The sequence below is a fragment of the Ahaetulla prasina genome, chromosome 2 (assembly GCF_028640845.1).
Source record: "Ahaetulla prasina isolate Xishuangbanna chromosome 2, ASM2864084v1, whole genome shotgun sequence".
Classification (NCBI taxonomy): domain Eukaryota; kingdom Metazoa; phylum Chordata; class Lepidosauria; order Squamata; family Colubridae; genus Ahaetulla; species Ahaetulla prasina.
Genome location: NC_080540.1, coordinates 244,975,708 through 244,994,321, shown reverse-complemented (window position 1 = coordinate 244,994,321; position 18,614 = coordinate 244,975,708). Strand labels below are relative to the sequence as shown.

Below are 18,614 nucleotides of genomic sequence, written 5' to 3'. Positions count from 1 at the left end.
GGATCCTAGACCATGGGCCCTGGGGTCTCTCCCACTCTCGAGTTGGGGCCGTTGGTGGTAGTGGTCTGGACTCCTGGCAGGCTTGGCATTTTCCTACCCTGTCACTAATCTCCGTGTCCATCAAGGGCCACCACACATAGCTCCTTGCTAAACCCTTCATTCTCACGATCCCAGGGTGGCCCTCGTGCAGGAGTTCCAAAACTTTTTTCCGCAATTTCTCCGGGATCACCACTCTATCCCCCCAGAGCAAACACCCTCCTTGAGCCGACAACTCCCCGCGTTTCTTTACATATTCCTTAAACCGCTCGCCCGGCGCAGCGGGCCATCCTCTTTGCACCCAACCAATTACAGTTCTTATTGTAATGTCCTTGTAAGAAGCCCGAGCCACCTCCTTGGAAGTGACTGGACCAGAGTCCAAAGAGTCAATTAGCAGGACGGGTGTGCCCGGAGTGGGGTCTTCGATAGTCTCTGGTAATGGGCATCTGCTCAAAGCGTCCGCATGCCCTAACTCCTTTCCTGGCCGATGCAGTAATTTGTAAGAATACGCAGCCAGAAAGATAGTCCATCGGGTCAGTCTAGGCGAAAGTGCCACGGGCGTTGGGCGGTCGCCTGCCAGCAGACCTAGTAGGGGTCTATGGTCTGTGACGATTTCGAAGTCACGGCCAAATACATATTCATGGAACTTCTTTACCCCGGAGACTATGGCCAAGGCTTCTCTATCTAGCTGACTATAGTTTCTTTCAGCCGATGACATTGTTCGGGAGTAAAATGCTATAGGGGCTTCTGTGCCATTTGGCAACCTGTGGCTGAGCACAGCCCCCACCCGTGGAGATGCATCACATACTAACACCAATGGCAGCGTGCCATTGTATTGAATCAGTAGGCTATCGCTAGACAGAAGGTTTTTTACTGCTTCGAATGCCCTAGCTTCCGCCTTCCCCCAAGACCACACAGCTGTCTTCGTTAGTAATTTGTGTAGCGGTTCGGCTATGGTCGCCTTATTTTTAAAAATACCGTAAAGTTGACCAGACCTAAGAATGCCTGTAACTCCGTTTTGTTTTGGGGAGCTGGGGCCTTCCTGATTGCCCTAACCTTGCTCTCAGTGGGGTGGATTCCTTCCTTGTCTATCCGATAGCCCAGGAATTCCACGGATCCTACCCGATCTGGCATTTATTCAGTTTGACTTTGAGACCGCGGACCGGAAAATGCCCAAAACTTTTCTCAGCCGTACCCTAAGTCTTCTAGATTGTCGGCGGATACCAGTACGTCATCAAAGTACGGTACCACCGGGAGTCCCTGCAATAGCCGCCCATTAGGTTCTGAAATAACCCTGAGCCACACTAACCCCAAACTGTAACGGGTGCATTTAAAAGCACCCTGTGCGTTACGATCGTTGTGCTTGGCCGTGTTGCTATCTACGGGTAACTGCTGATAGGCTTGGGCCAAATCTAGCTTGGCGAAGACCTGGCCTTGCCCCAAAGAGTGCAGTAAGTGTTGTACTACTGGGACGGGTAGGCACTCTTCTGCAACGCTTTATTAAGCGTTGCCTTGTAGTCAGCACAAATCCGGACCGACCCGTCCGGTTTGATTGGGGTGACTATGGGTGTCTCCCACTTGCATGGTCAACTGGCACTAGTATTCCTGGCTTACTAGTTTGTCCAGCTCCCGGTCAATTTTGGGCTTTAGGCGAACGGAACCCTCCTAGCCTTTAACCGGATAGGGGCAACCTGTGGGTCAAGGTTAAAGGAGATCGGGGTCCCTCGTACTTGCCCAAACAGTCTTTGAAGACGCCACCGAACTCCTTCATTAGTTCGCCTTTAGGTCGACGTCGTTTGGAAGACTCCGGTCACTCCCATGCCCAATGCCGGAACCAGTCCAGTCCCAACAAGCTCGGCAAGGTTCCGTCGACCACGGTGATGGGCAGGGTCTTATTGTGCTGTCCATACTTGACTTGGACAGACGTTACCCTCGGACGGGATGCGATTTCCTTGGTAATCTTGTACCTTAGTTTCTGTGGTTGCAGCTTGCGCCGCGATGGCTGGCAAGCGTTTCACGAGAGTGTCCCAGGACATGATCGTGATCGATGAACCGTGTCCACTTCCATTCGCACGGCACCCTTCAATGTGTGTTTTAGTAAAATCTTTTTTCAAGGCGCGTGGCTGCTTGGCCTACTCTCACGGCAGTCTGATTAAGCTTCGCCTTTTTGAATCGACCAATCATGGGCCGCTGCGCCGCTTCGCTCTGATTGGTCAGTTTGAATTTTTGGCGGGAAGGTTGGGGCGCTCGACAGGCCTGCGCTATGTGCCCCTTCCTTTCGCACCGCCAACAAGTCGCATCCTTAAACTTGCAGTATTGTCGTTGGTGTTGTCCCCCGCAACTCGCGCATTCGCCCCGGTCTTCTTTCTCTGGCCTCCCGGTGTGGAAGACTTCTTCCTCTTCCTCACCTTCCTCCTCGGCCTGGACTTCCTCATTGTGGACCGGGGTTGCTTTCACCCCAGTCCCTGGCGCGATCGGCATTTGCAGGGTTTCTGCCGCTTGGGTGGACATCTCATGAGCCCTGGCCTCGTCCAAGGTGACTACCAGTGTTAGGTTGCTTCTGGACAGCAGCCGCCGTCGCAATCGGATGTCTCTGACCCCGCAAATGAGTTGGTCGAGTAATGCGTCTTCCAAGTCTCGATATTCGCAATGGTTGGCGGCTTTTCTCAGCGCTGCCATGTACACACAAATCGATTCGCCCTCTCGTTGCATCCGTTGCCGTAATTCAAACCTTTGAACGAATTTTGAGGGTGTTGGTGCATAGTGAGCCCGAAGGGCGGTCTGCAGGGTTTGCCACGGTACCGACTGTACCGGCGTTGGCTCCGAAAGCGACTCTGCGGTGTCGAAAACTTCCGAACCGCAGTGGCTTAGGAAGTACGCTCTCTTCCTGTTGTCGGAGACCCCCTGGAGTTCGTTCGCTTCGAGGAAGCACTCGAAACGAGCCATGTATGACCCCCATTTTTCTTTAGCTGGGTCGAATGGCGCTGGCGGAGTGTAGCTGGACATCGCTGCTATCCGCCCTTATTTTGCTGGGTTCGCGTATTCCTGGTTAGCTCAGCTCTTTCCTGGCGCTCTTTTGCCTCGAGATCCCACCTTCGTCGCCAGTGTTAGATTCGGGCAATAACGAGGCAGGAGACCAGATGAGTAACAACAGCTCTTTAGTTTATAGTGAACCCAGCAACCAACAACAGAAAAACCCCTCTTTATATACAGTTCAGTCGGAGGCAGCGGCCAATCAGCAACGTGCTATTTCCCGCTCTAATTTCCCTCCAAAACTCTTAAAGATACATTACAACAACTGTGGCAAAAAAATAATAATAATAAAATCAGGTGTCATTTACTTAACAACTGTCTTGCTTAGTAACTGAAATTCTAGTCCCAATAGTAGTTATAAGTCAAAAACTAACTGTACTAATTCTTCAGAGTTGAATCCTGTGCAATTGCTTCCCATAACAAAACACAATCTTATGTGTTTGTACCTTCCCTGCAAACCAAAATTTTCCACTATTGATCTTTAGCCCAACAGTCTATAAGAATCTCTCATAGAATCAGTACTGTAAGATTTCTGGATCAATATCAGCAAGGGCCAATTTTAGACAACAAGATCAATCAACCATTGGGTTTTATTTTCAGAAGCAATGTCTAAAATAAAACTTATGTTAAAATGTCCAAAGAGGTGACCAGATATGCTAGGAATTTAAAGTGTCCTTCACAGAACTTCAACTTGGTACGATTGTATTGTTTTTCATAATATATCAATGTATTAATCAAGTTCTGCTTGGATATCGGTGGAAGATTCAAGCAATTTTGGGTAAGTATGGTAGGAAGCATTAAAGCCACTGTTCTCCTTCATTCAATCCTTCCCCACCTCACCCCACTCTCATATTTGAGACTTTGAAGTCATGTAGCTACAGCCAGCTTGCTGTGGCCAACTCGCCATGGAACAAGAGTTACACTAATATCAAGAAATAGTGGAATAGAATAATGAAAAAAAGGATGCAAAAAGAAGGACGAAATGGAATGTGAATGACAAAAATATTTTAAACAATTAAATAGAATTATTGAATTGTCCCATGGCAAGTTGGCTCGTAGTGAGTTAGCCATGGCCAGCTGGCCGTGCTGAGTTGTCCCATTCCTGCAAGCAGAACTATACTCTTTGGCTAAGAAATGTATGCGAGCACACCCAAAATCTGTGTTTATACTAATCACTTTTCCTGTGAGTGTCTACCAAACTTTCTGAAGTATCATTTAAGTTTAATACTTATGGAGAAGGGGGAAATTTTACAGGTAAATGCCTTAAATATTGCAGATGAGACCTGTTGGGAAACGAGTCAACCTCAGACTCCAGAGACTCAGAGATTAGGTCATTAAGTGGAGTAAAGAAATCTGGAGCTACACATTGATATTCACCTGCTTTAATTAATTAATTAAATTCTAAGGCGGCCCACTTATACACCCCTCTGGGCAGCTTACAAGGGTTTAAAAATAAACCAAAGCAGAATAAAAACAACTCACGCTGGGGACAAACTCACAATTTTACAGTGTAAACACAGTTGAAAGATGGTTACATGTATTGTCTCGGTCCACCACCTAGAAAAGAGGCAGGTTTTCAAGGCTGTTTTAAAGGCAGACAAGGTTAGGGCTACATGGATCTCTTAGGGAACACAGTGACAGAGAGTAGGTGCACTGATAGAGAAGGTCCTGTCAGATGTCATTGTTTAAAAGGCAGGACCCAAAGCATGCCAACCCAGTCAGTTTATTTATTCATTTGTTTCATTCATTCGTTCATTCATTCATGACTATGCAGATAACAAAGAAACTTTAACACTGAGCAGAATAAAAGCAACAATTTTATTAAAACAAGAAACTAACTAAAACTGCAATGGGGCTTAATAAACCAAATATCCAGAAATCTGTATTGTTCCTGTTACCCTATAAATCCACACAGCCTTGGGAATACAACTGGGGATCTCTAGTAAATGTTGAAGTCACAGCCAACTTTACTGAAGCCTGAAATTTTCATCAGGTACAATATACTCTCCATTCAGCTTACCCAGTTCCCTGCTGTAACTGAGTCTACAGATGGGCAGCTCTTATGGACATCAATAATCTTCCTTGGATAGATCTGCATATGAAGCTGGGTTTTGAAATTAAGATTTTATTTCTTTACTAGTTTTCTCCCTGATTTTGAGCTTCAAAGCAAAAGGATACAGTGCTTCAATATTCTTTCAGGCAGTCCCCTCTACTTGGCTAAAAGATTATTTCATGTTACTGCTTCAGGTACAAATATCTTATATAGTTCAATCAACCAATCAAATCAATCAATCAGAATAGAGCTGGAGGGGATCTTGGAGGTCATCTAGTCCAACCCCCTGCTCAAGCAGGAGACCCTATACCAGTGATGGCGAACCTTTTAGACACTGAGTGCCCAAACTCTGCACGCGCACATGCCCAAACTGAAATGTGTGTGCGTGAGAACACATGTGTACATGTGCGGACATGTGCACACACATGCACAAATGAGCATATGCGGACATATGTGCGAGCATGAGTGGACAGGTGTGCATGCATAGCAGAGACCCAAAGACCAGCTGGCCGAACACCAGCAGCGTGGCAAGAGATAAGATCTTTTTCTTTCATGAGCTTCTGTTTCGCTGTTTGCAGGGAAACAGAAGCTCACGAAAGAAACGCCACGGAGATCTGACTTAGGGCAATGGCACATGTGCTAGCAGAAAGGGCTCTGTGCCATAGGTTCACCATCACGGCCCTATACCATCCTAGGTATATACTAAGAACCTATATCATTCTAGGTTCTAGGCTCACAACTATATGAAATCCCAAAATTACTGAATGAAATTTTCAGACTTCCTGTTACTGAATGAAAAAGAATGTTATCTAAAACTGCTGATTTTCCCTGACTGATTTGAATTCAATCCAGCTCTTTAATATTGTGACAATGTACAAAGAAGGGTATTGGGGTAGAGAAAATGGATCGATTCAGCTTTTAATTTTAACCATAACACTTCCTGTCTCGTGTTCTATTTGAAATGTTTCCTTGTTCAGCTTCCAAGAATTGCCATGGGTTTATTACCCCAAATCTGAAACACAAAGTCTTTAGTTCCATTGGTTCAAATGAATATTTTTCCATTAATAAACAAAGGTTTCTATAGGGGTACCATGTTAGTCTGCTGCTGCAAAACTCAACATATTTGAAAAGCAATAAATTTAACGTAGTATAAGCATTTGTAGAAAATAGTTTACTTTATCCAATGTAATAAGCATTGAACTTATTTGATAAAGTACACAATACTCTAGTCTATGGAACTTTGTACCATATTAAAACTTTGTGTCTGTCTGTATGTGTACACACATACACACACACATATATACATGCACATATAATTTACTATTTTCAATTACAATTGGCTAACTTGCTCAAGATGATAGGAATTGAACTCCTAAAGTCCTTATGGGCAACATTTAATTCAGTATTTCAGCTTTCCAGATTTGCTTCTGCCTTGTCATTCCTTTCATCGAATTTTACTTCATAAACTCTTTAGTGTAGATAGCTATCTTTTTTATGCTGCTCTGCAAAATGTCAAGTAATTCTGTGGCATGAAGCTTTCATGCAATATTAACATGCCATACAAAATTGCAAAATAAGCATGGCTAATAAAATAGTACTGCTAGCCAATAAATTCCAGTTAAAACCAGTGTATCCACTACAGGCATTTAGAAATGGAACTGACTTTATCTGCACAGAACATTTAACAAAAAAGAAGAAAGAGGAATGGGAATTGGGAACATGCCAAAGAAAGATGTTCAATACTAGGATGTGAGAAGGTACCGTATTCCTTTCCATACCCATTAAAAGTTTAAACACTAAGATTAATTCTTTGAATGTCACTGGAAACAAACATATGGCTAGAGAGATCTTCTACATTGGTATGATAATTAAAAAAAAACTTTCCATTACTTTAAAAGCAGTTTGATAAGATGTATTCTCAAATATTCTAGCTGTGATATCAATATAGTAATGAAACTCTTGTTCTCATGACCTATAACTAGGCAAAATGGTGCATCAGAAGACAACAATTTTTGAACCAAGCTCCCTTAAATGGGATAACTTATAGAATGTATCCCAAATCCAGGATACAGAAGTCTCAAGAGAACAGTATTGGGAGAGTTCTGGCTGCTTCAATGCAATGGGTTCCTTCTGTGCTGCTGCTGTGGTCATGTGATCTTCCCTTTTCAAGGGAAGAGGAAATTTCTGATGCTCCCTGCCAAATTTCCACAAGGAAACTCAATGGGAAAGCCAACAGGATATTAGAAGTTGCTTCGACTCCCACTGCTTTTTTGTCCACCATGATCATTCTGTTTCTCTGTTTATGTAAGGAAATATCTCTGAAATGATGATCCAATGGGGACACAGGTTATCTAATTATAACTTTTCTCCAAAAAGAAACTGACCTCCAGTTCTGCAACAATTTTAGATTTAAAATATCCCTGCAACAGCCTGTCCAAAGCAGGTTGAATTCTATTTCCTTGGATAGATTAATAATTGGCCATCTTTACCTTGTATTGAAATTCTGCCTTCTGTTCTAATCTCATTACTAGCTTCAAGAACTGGTATTCATACATTGAGAACATGTACTGTTCTGTCTTCCACATATGGATAGTTCCTAACTCCAACTAAGTATTCATTCTTCATTTGTGTCAAACAAGGAAAGGAATGGAACAGATCCTGTGGAACATCAGAGAATAAGTACTTAGTACCCAATCTCAGCAGTCTTTCTGGAATCTGCCTATAAAGTACCAGGCCCATCTATTCTTATTTTCATTCAGATCAGGTAATCAGGAAGGGTGCCATGATTGATTGTACTTAATGCAACTAAAAGGTCCAGAAGAATCAATATAGATGTTATTCTCCTGGCCCAAAAATACAACCAAAATGTTGTAGAATGCAGAAAAACCCAGAAAAATCAATGTTGCCCAAGACACCTTGAGATGAATAACCATTCCCACCAAGCATCTTGCTAATAAAATGAGATTTGCTAAATGAGTTATTAGAAAAAGACTTAAAACCCAAGACCTAAGGATTAGTAATTGTTATTTGGATGTAACTTTGTTTTAGTTTCAGGAGAATGACTCTTGGGCTTGTTAAGAGTCTTTGTTTTTGTCAGCAATCTCTAACAGTTCTGAGCAAAAGCTTTCATTTCCAATTTAGCATTATATTAAAACCTGGACAAAACTTATTTCTTAATTACAATTTAGCGAAATAAGTCAGAATAATAAGTAATAATAAATCTGTTGTTTGGATACAACACCAAACAGTTAATTGAAAAAAGAATCAGAGGAGGATACAAGGGATCATATTACAATATTTTACTCCCACATAACACTAAGCAAGTAGAGTGCATCTTTTGAGGAGGGGATTAATGGGACACTTAACCTACAAGGGGTATGCTATAACACAATTAATTAACATGATTTATATAAATCAGTCAGTGTGACTCACATAAAAATTATAATTCAGTGGCAATATATAGAAGGGTTTTGGTGGCTCTGCCTACAGTCGTGAGTTGTAATGGACAACCTCGGCAAGCCATTAAGTGTTTTGAATTTCTTCTGTCCTATTCCTTATGGAGTTAGTCTTCATTTGATTAGCAGAGTAAATAATTGTAGTTTCTGATAAAAATAAGCCAGGATATATAGCAAAGGTAAAGCAAGCTCCACATGCTGAAATATCATAACCATCGAGACCTTAAGTTCCCTTTCTCTGCTGAAAGGAATTTCAGGTCAATAACCAACAGATACAAGATAGGTAGGAGACGACTCATGGTTCCCAGTTCATCTGATTGCCTTCAAAAAGACTGAAAGAAATGATCGTCCCCTCAGGTTCTACAGAACACCAACTGTCAATATGTATCAGTGGTGGGTTTCTATCGGTTCACCCTGATTCGGGTGAACCGGTAGTGGTGATGGTGGGAGGCTCCACCCATCCACCCAGACGTCATCATGGATGCTCTGCGCATGTGCAGAATGTTCTGTGCATTTTTTGCAGGTACTCCAGGAAAGAAAGGAAGCGAAGAAGAGAAACAACCAGCCAATAGTGTGCCTGCACCCGCATTATTGGCAGCTTATTTACTTCATTAAAGGGTCAATTGGATAAGTACATGAAGGCTGGGAATAAGTACTGAGAAAGTTTTTGATGTTTCTTGCACAAACATATCTGTTGGCCATCCCAAAAGATCTATAGAACAGATGCACTGGAGGGCCTACCTTTGTAAGCTTTTGACATAACTATATTTAAAATTATATTTATATTTTTAAATTAGCAGTACAAAAATGGGGAAAAAAACCAATTTGGCTTGCTTGAACAAAGAGAAACATAAACTGCAATGCAGCAAATGAAAATAGGGGAAATTATGTTCATTAGTTTTTATCAAATAAGAAAACATAATGAAGATTCTCTTCATTTTATATTACCAGGAAATTTCTGATGCATTTTAATTACTTGTCATGCCATTTATTTTTTTGATCTTAGCCCTGTTCAGCTATGGTCAAATGCTACAGCTGAACAGGGCTTCTGACATTACTTCTGGTATTATACCTGCATTTTAAGAAGACAGTGTCAGTAACGAATAATATTCTTGGTCCTCAACTCCAAACACATATAGAAGCTATCTACTGAATTCCTAATTAAAATGTTTTTTAAAAGCTTGTGTCATTTCAGGTCCAGATTATGATTCAGTTTTTATGAATCATAAGAAAACTTTCAAGTTACACTTTGCAAATGAGAAGAAATGCAGAGAAATATGTATCCAACATATCCAGCTATGGTTTTACCAGAAGACTGTTGCTCTGGTTACTTGACAAATATTCCAGCTATGCACATATATATGCCTGTATTAAATAAATTGTTTTGTTTTGAAAGGCAGGGACTTCTATGATAATTTTCTTCAAATGCTACTCAATCATTTATATGAATTAGCAAGTAAATTGCATGCATGTGTATGTGTAATAAACAAGCTAACTGAACTTACTTTACCAATTAGGTATCTTAGCTTCCCCTTCATTTTATATATTAAGTTGTAGCATTAAATGTACACAGTTATGGATCTGGATAAATAATGTATGATTCTCAGAACAAACCAGAAGACATGTCTGTTTCCTCTTCGCACTGAATAGACCAGACCGAAGCCATGCTGGCCCGATGTTTCCTCTTCGCATTGGGTAGACTGGGCCAAAATGATGGGGGCTGTCCCCTTACATTTTCCAGGATGGGGATGGCCCCATGGGCCGGATCCAACCACATCATGGACCAGATCCAGCCCATGGTCTTTGTGTTTGACACTCCTGAACTAGATATTCCAGGATTGAAAAAGAAGCTGACTTGCTTTCTACAATAAAGCATATGTAACTGCAGTCTTATTAATAGTGTGATTCTTCATTTTTTGCTCATGTTTTAATAAACCTTCTTATAGGAACTCCATCTATCTCTAGTGACCTTCTAAGGAAACTGAATCTTAAGTAATAATTTGAGTGATAATTATTTGCCCTTGAAACTGAGGTTCTCGTTCAATATTGACATAATCAGTTTTACCAAGGCTGATTATAGCCTTGTTGTTCTAATTGATTTTAAAAATATTATTGTCTCAATGTAGTAAATTAGAAAATTAAAAACATTATTAGTAAACAAGAATGCAGAATCCCACAATAAGCGTCATTTGGTATTTATTGCTGAACAAAGCTTTCAGCCTTCCCCAGAACTCCTTATAATTCAGTGACAGCACTGAGGATAACTATAAATAAAATTTCTCATTTTTTGTTTATTCCATGTGCTATTTTATGAGTTAGCCTGATAAAGGGTTAATTAATTATTAATTGTGTATTTTTATATTTTAGGGGGCTAGGAAAATTATTAATGTAAGATGTAATTATCATTCAGCCTGGAAACTTCTATGGACATGTATATAACATATAACAATACTGATCTTTGCAATTTATTTAATATAATAAGCAATATTATCCAACCTTTGAAGTTGCACTTCTAATACTCTTCATTGTACAAAAGGGCATTAGCTGAGCAAAGTACATTTATGCATGCTTGTATCTGAAGAAGGGAGAATAAAATCAATGGGACTATTTGCTTGACTAAAGTAAAAACCGTAACTCCTGCCTCTTGCAGAAGACAAGATCTAAATCCTTTTGACATGCGATGAAAATGAAAGTTCAGCATCCCCATCAATTCAGCATCAAGTTTCTCAGTCAGCCAAAACTGAGACAGAGAAGAAATAAGTTTCTGCCTTATTATAAAACAGAGTCTGAATATTCAGATTGCAATATAATTTGGGCAGTCATTATACTACTGGTTCAGTTGAACAAGCAATTCTTGTGTTAGATTTCTTTTCCTAAAAAAGCATTTTAGCATAATATGATGACACAAAATGAATGCCCACAGATCCACAAACAAAAAGTGTCCTTCAACCTCCCGTCTTTAAAAAATGGGTGGTGCTGACAGCAAAAATCTTAAATTATCTCAGGATTAGAAGTGTACCATTTTGTTTCTTATTAAGAGTGAACCATTCTGATTTCACAGAATGCAACTTCAAAAAATAAATTAGCACTGTTCTCTCTTCAATTCCGCAGCTGGATAGACTCTTCTACATTATGGAACAAATGTCTTCTGTCTACTAATCCAAAGCCCATTTCTTTCGGCAGTTAAATAAACACTGTGATAAGAGCACTAGAAGACATAGACTATTTAAGCTATATATACTTCAAAATGCAAATCTGGCAAGTCAGAATCCAAATTCAGCAATACTATAATTTACTTAAAAAATTCAACAACTAGTTTTCATTAATGAATAATAATACACTATTTTCAGATAAATATAGCAAATACATATTTTATCAATATTATTTCAAGATTTATGTGCAACAATGTTACTATATTGTTAATTTAACCTGTTTTGTAATGGTTGAGATTCTGATTGTCAACAGCTTTGATTGTAGTCTTCCTCCTTCTTCTTTATTTTGGATGGTTATTTTTTTTTTTAGTTTTAATCCTTTGTAAACCATTCAGAGTTGTAATTTACAAACTGAGTGGCCATGTATAATTTTCCCTCCTTTTTACGACTCTTAATACCTTGTTTTGGGCTGGAGTCAGGGTGACAGAGTGGAGCTGAGCGTTTACTTGCCAGATGCCCTTCCAGATGCCTATGCGGAGTTTGTTTGCGCCCTGATAGAGAAACATCTGCCACTGTCTAGGATTGAAATCTCAACCTTCTAAGTGGGATGCACTGCTCATGGCCATATAAATTGATTAAATAAACAAAATAGTTAAGTATTATTACACATTTTTTAAAGCATTTAATAAATATGAAGTAATCAAAAAAAGCCAGGCTACAGTCTCTCAAACTCCCTTTTTAATGTGAGGTTTCAGATATGGCAAGAATTAATTAATTGATTACATGCCATCAAGTCATTATGAACTCCTTGCACCCACAAAGGTAGATTTTTCTCCATAACAATTTACCCTAACCTGTTTTTTCAAATCTCCCAATTGTGCACTCATCGCCACTGTAACTGAATCTCTCCATCTTGGTTTTGGTTGTCTTTTTCCCCCCCTCTTTCCTTCTCTACTTTTCCCTGATTTAGAGCCTTTCCTTATCCCCGTCTATGACCCTAATAAAGATATGACTCAACTGCTTGTTCCTTTACTGTTGATAGTTGGTCCTAAAAGGGCAGTCATGCTCCACCCTTCAAAATCTTAATTGTCAGTTCTAAGGATAATTATAGCTTTTTGTTTTACTTCCACCTCAAAGAAGATGAAACTTGATGACCTGCATGAACATTTAAGGATGTCCTCAAAGCTAGTGCTTGCTACTAAGCTGAACATAAAACTTCTTGTCTATACTGCCCAGGGTCCTTCAGAAGTTGCATATTTTTCATCCTTGTTCCTATCAGATTGTTCTACAGTGAAGATTTACAGTCCTCTTTTTCACCATTATGAATTTAGTGCCCATGTCAAAGGCAACGGTGGCTACTTGTTCCTGTGGAACTACAATTCCCAACAATTGCAATCAATATAGCCAATGCAAGGGATGACAGAAAGTGCAGTTCAGCAAACCTTCAGGACTACAAATGTCTTATCTTTGTTTTATAGAATAACATTATTACAACAGTGAATAATCATCTGCAGGATTTCCCCTTATACAGCTTCTGTGATAGAAACAGATTTGATTGAAACAAGTTAAAAGTCCTGCATTCATAAAATAACAAACCAAATTTATAATAAATGAAGATGAATTTAAAAATACTTGAAACTCCTATGCTTAAGGACCTGATTACAAGGAATATTGGCTACTAAGGAGTTATATAAATAATGCATCCCAAATCTTATTAGCTATTTATACACGTCCCCTGCAAGTCTTGAAGCTGGTTTATTTGCACCATGGGCAGCATAGCCCTACTACGTGCTGAAGTAGCTGTTTCTAAAATAATTAGACAAATTGTATGTTTCAGTGTGTTTATGAACGGTAAGAACACTAAAGTATTTCAATCTGATCAGACCCAAATAATTTTTCAGTTGCTAGAAAGCCACAGCTTCTCATAAATCGATTTGGAATCCAGTCCGGTGCTCAAACTTGTCTATGCTTCACTTGGCATAAAATTATTCAAGGTCCGCATTACAGCCTCATCATTTCCCTGTCAGATGACAGATGAGGCTGATGGCTTATGCTTCAGCTGTCACCAGAGCACCCATGAAGAACTAGCAAGCAGCTAGAGAACTATTTTAAAGACCAAATCTTACTGTCTTGCATGGTCTAACAGCACAGATGTTCAGCTACATTATCTTCAGATGCTTGTTCTACATTGGCTAAGACAGGGATTGCCCACCTGTTCAGGTGAACTATCATAACATTTTTGGCATGAAAACCAATGATTTTTTTTAAAGTTTAAAATCTCAATAATTGAAAATTTGTAAGATTGTGATGATCTCTCTACTGAAATATGATTTCTCATATGAAACTCAAAAGTTCTCATGTAAGACCAGGAACATTGTACAAAGTTTGACTTTAAAAAAAAAAAAACTTTAAAAAATGAGGGTTTAAAACTTGCCTCTGTTCTCAACCAGTGATGTATTCTTGGACAAACTATTCCTTCTCAGACCCATTCTATAATACAGCAAGGACAACACTAACATATAGTACAAGGTCACTCTAAGGACATGGTCAGATGCAAAAAGAGGACAGGACTGAAGAGGGCATTTTCAAAAGTGTATTGTCATTCAGGAAAATTATGCATTTCACAGAGCTTCAAGTTGTACGTTTGGGGCTATAGAGGACATAAAATATTGTCATTTTGCATAAATCCTTGCAATTTTGCATACATCATTATATAAGTAGTACTAAAAATCATAAGCTTCAAATCCGACTACACACAAGAACCTACATGTGGATGTGGAATAATTCCATCACATACTTAGTTTAATACAGGGATCAGTCATCATAAGAACTCTGTAGGGACTTCCAGGAATAAATGGGAAACTCTGCTAAAAGCAGAGCTGACAGTTGCAGCAGAATGAAAGCCAATGTGAAGACCTTCTCTTCATAATTCTTCTCCAGACAAAGAGAGAACTTGAGATGCCACAATTGCTCTAGACAGTTGCTCCATCTCCTACAAGATAGTAGTCTCCAGTGGGTTTAGAGCTATGAGAAATGAGGAAATAGTCATGTTGCTCAAACCATGATTAGTAGCTTTAAAAGAATACTGGGTTCACATACTTCCTTTTCTAAGGAAGTGAAAGATATTTGTGACAAAGAACTCAGAACTTAATTTTTATGGACAAAACAGACTGTATCTGGAAATGGATTTAAAAATAGCAGGCTGAAACAATGATATCAACAACAATTTATTATTATTACAGTCTTAGACCAGAGACCAGAGCAAAATAATATATATATATATTGAGATAGAAAAACGCCCACACAGCATGAACAAACGAGATGATACCTCCTGCCTACCAGCCATTTGGAAACCTGCCCTTATTGACAAACGAGTCCCTAACACGAGGAATGACACCAGACCCACACTCACGAGGTCCACACAGGATGTCACCACTGCACATCCACCCAGAAAGCAGACCCAAACCCACACTGATCATGAAGCACGACCAAGAACCAGAAGCCAGACCACAGCTGCTACATTAGCCATTTCAAACCCCTCCAATCCATACATGCAGCAGACTGACACCCACTATGAAGATGTAGCACGACCACAAAGCCAAACAACAGCTATGCAGCTCACCAGCTCAAGTCCCTCTGCAACACAGACTAAACTGAGCACAACCAAGCCCCCACCCAAACAGGACACACCCCCAGCCAATCAGAGCACAAAAAAACCCCCAGCCAATCAGAGCACAGCCAAACTCCCACCCATTCAGTTCAAACCCCCACTAGCAGTTAAAAGGAAGAAACAGCTGCGATCACACATTGCTCCCAGAAGCACGAAGCTGAAGCCTGAAGATGAGCATCGAAACGTCGCCAAGACACTTCCAATTTTACACGGGAGAAAACCCGAACAACCAAAGACCTATATACAAACACCCGTGAAAACCTCAGAAAACAAATATATATATATATATATATATATATATATATATATATATATATATATATATATATATATATATATATATATATATATATATATATACAGACACACACACACACACACACACTTAAAAATTCTAGTATAAAATAATAAATAACAACTAAAATCTATAATACAATCCAGTGTCAATTATACATGGTCTGACTATACGATAGTTGCAATCCAGATAGGATCCTGCAACATTATCCTGGGACTCGTATATTTGCCTTCATTCGCTTTAAGAATCTGTTTATATATAAGAGATGAGACATGGGAAGAAGATATTGTTGTATTTTAAGAGAGAATGATAAGTTACTAAAATTGTGTATACTTGTGATGAAGGGATAAGTCATTTCTTTATATATATTTTTCTCTTTAGTATATTCTTATTTCTTCCTTCTTTTTAAAGTTGATATATTTCCTCTTTCTGCACTTTCTTCTCTTTCTTACTATTCTTTTTAGCTTGTATTAGTTATCTTTTTTAATTGTAATGTTTAATAAAATTACTATTAATGCAAACAGAACTATGCAAATAGACATCAATTATCATTTTTCCCTTCAATATTTTCCTACAATAGCTGTGTCTAATTTTTAGGGACTGCCTGCAGAAGTCCCTGAGGTTTTTTTAGCAAGGTTTCCCAGAAGTGGTTTGCCATTACCTCTTTCTTAGGGCTGAGAGAGAGAGAATGGCCAAAGATCACCAGCTGGGTTTGTACTTAAGAGGGACAAGACTTCATGGTCTCCTGATTTTCTAGCCTGATGCCTTAACCACTACACCAAACTGGCTCTCATCCATTATAGTAGCAATTAATAAACTAAGATCTTAATGATACCCAAAGTATGCATGTTATATTAATAAGGGAAATCACAAACTGGGCATAAATGAACTTTTCTCTTGTTGCTTCTCATACTTAAAAAACTGAAAAGAAAATCTTTTAATGCTGAAGCAATTATTCTGGAGGTGAGCATTCAAAAGCCAGGGTTCAGAGTAAGATATGTTATTTTTTGAATTAATGACCATACTACACAATCCTCTGAATACTTACTCAAGACCTTTTCCAGATGCTATAATTTTCCTCAAAAGGCTTTTCAGCTAAGGCTGAATTAACCAAATTCCATTATCGCAGCAGGCACTTCACCGGCTATTGTAGGGAACTGCTATTCACTACAATAGCACTTAAAAACAGTAGATGTATTTCCTGGAAAATTAATTATTAAATAATCATTCTTCCAAGAAATAACTCTGTTGCACCTGTTTTGCTATAAGCACACTACTGTGCTAGAGAGTGGCAAGTAGGAACGGTGTGGAAATGTCACAGACATTTACCAAGTTCTTCTATTATGACATTCTTTATGTCCTTTAAAAAATGTTTGAACTTGCCTTTGTCCCCCTCCCTTGAGGCTTTTACAATTCATGAGGGCAGCAAACTTATTTTAAATACAGATGTCTTATATAATGAATTGCTGCTACGTGCAATCATGTCCTGCTGAACAGGGACATCATTTCTAATAGCTGATGCAAACAAAAAGCCAGAAAACACAGGAACCCCCCCCCACTGTCACTCCAATGAGGGCCCACTCTTTCAATTTAAAAAGTCACTGAGAGTTTTTTGAAGGTTCTGCAGGAGAAACAGTAGTCTTAAGACAGGAAACCCTTATCCCACATTTCTTCGATTCCAGAATGAATGGCATCAACCAAGGGCCCGCATTCTTAATTCTCATGAACCCCCAAGTACAAGCAAGTTCTGTCTGATTCAGACTCAGCTTTATGGCCATGGATTGCCAGTTTGGTAGGGATGCCTACGTAACAGCATTTCAATAATCAGTTAAAATTTGATGGAGAAATGCTGTGCAATATTTCCATTAATTAGACAACACTTAATTGCCTCTCAGCCTCAAAACAGTCCAGGCAAACCAACCCCTCACAGAAGGGGTATCATTAAAACCAATTTGGCAGGAAACAACAGCAACAATGGAACTTGATTTGGCAGGATGTTAGCCTTTGAATGTATATATATATACATATATTAAAAAAACAGTCTTCCCAAGGTGGCTTTCTAAGCGCCTTTACTTAGAATCGAGTTTGGTTGACAATCGAATTCTGCTCTTTACCATTTACAATTATGAATGTTTACGATTAGGAAGCAGGCTCTTGCATTTTTTTATTTTTTATTTTGCTATGTTTGCCTGGATTTGTCAGCAGTAGCTGGAGTGTGTTTTAACAGATGGGCTGCGTAGCAAACTGCAGGCTGTAAACCAGGGAGCTGGCTGGAATCCGCACTGAGCGGAATGCTCGTAAAGTTCACGGACACAGGCAGACTCAGACTTGTACACAATTCCGGAGAAGAGAACACACACATAGTACACACACAGTGGCCAATCTCTCCCACCCACCCCCACCAACCCAGGGGAAGTTCAAGACTTGGCATTCGGAACTGCATTCTTGTTACACACATTATGGCCCATCATTTGGCATAAACAAAGGAAGGAAAACAAGAATACTACATCCATATCATTCATCCCTCCAGAGGCACTTACATGCACTCATACAAAGAAGCAAGCAAGAGATACGCAGAAATACTATCTGACAAGCACCGACAACATTTGCTGTCAACATTTTAAACATTTGCACATGGGGCGGCCGGGCGGGGGGGGGGGGATCCAAATGCAACTATCCAAAAGAGAAGAAAGAACAAAACAAACTGCAGAAATAAAGGACAGTTCCTTTCTTCCTCCCCCCTCTCTCTCCAACCCCCCACTATTCTTGACAGTTGCTATTCTAGGACAGAAGGAAAAGACAGATCAAGGTGGGGTGACATTTTAGCTCAGGCTATTTAGCTTCTGTCAGCTTGTTTTTGCAACTAAATTGTTGCCATGGGAAGGGTTATATTTGTATACACAAGGGCATGCCCGCTTTT

At 39.7% G+C, this 18,614-nt stretch overlaps 1 protein-coding gene across 2 annotated transcripts in view; it reads right to left on the bottom strand.

Moving 5' to 3' along the window:
• The window catches only part of MARCHF3 (membrane associated ring-CH-type finger 3), a 152,227-nt gene that overhangs the window by 132,760 nt on the left and 853 nt on the right, over window positions 1-18,614 (bottom strand). The gene's annotated exons all lie outside the window — the stretch shown is intronic.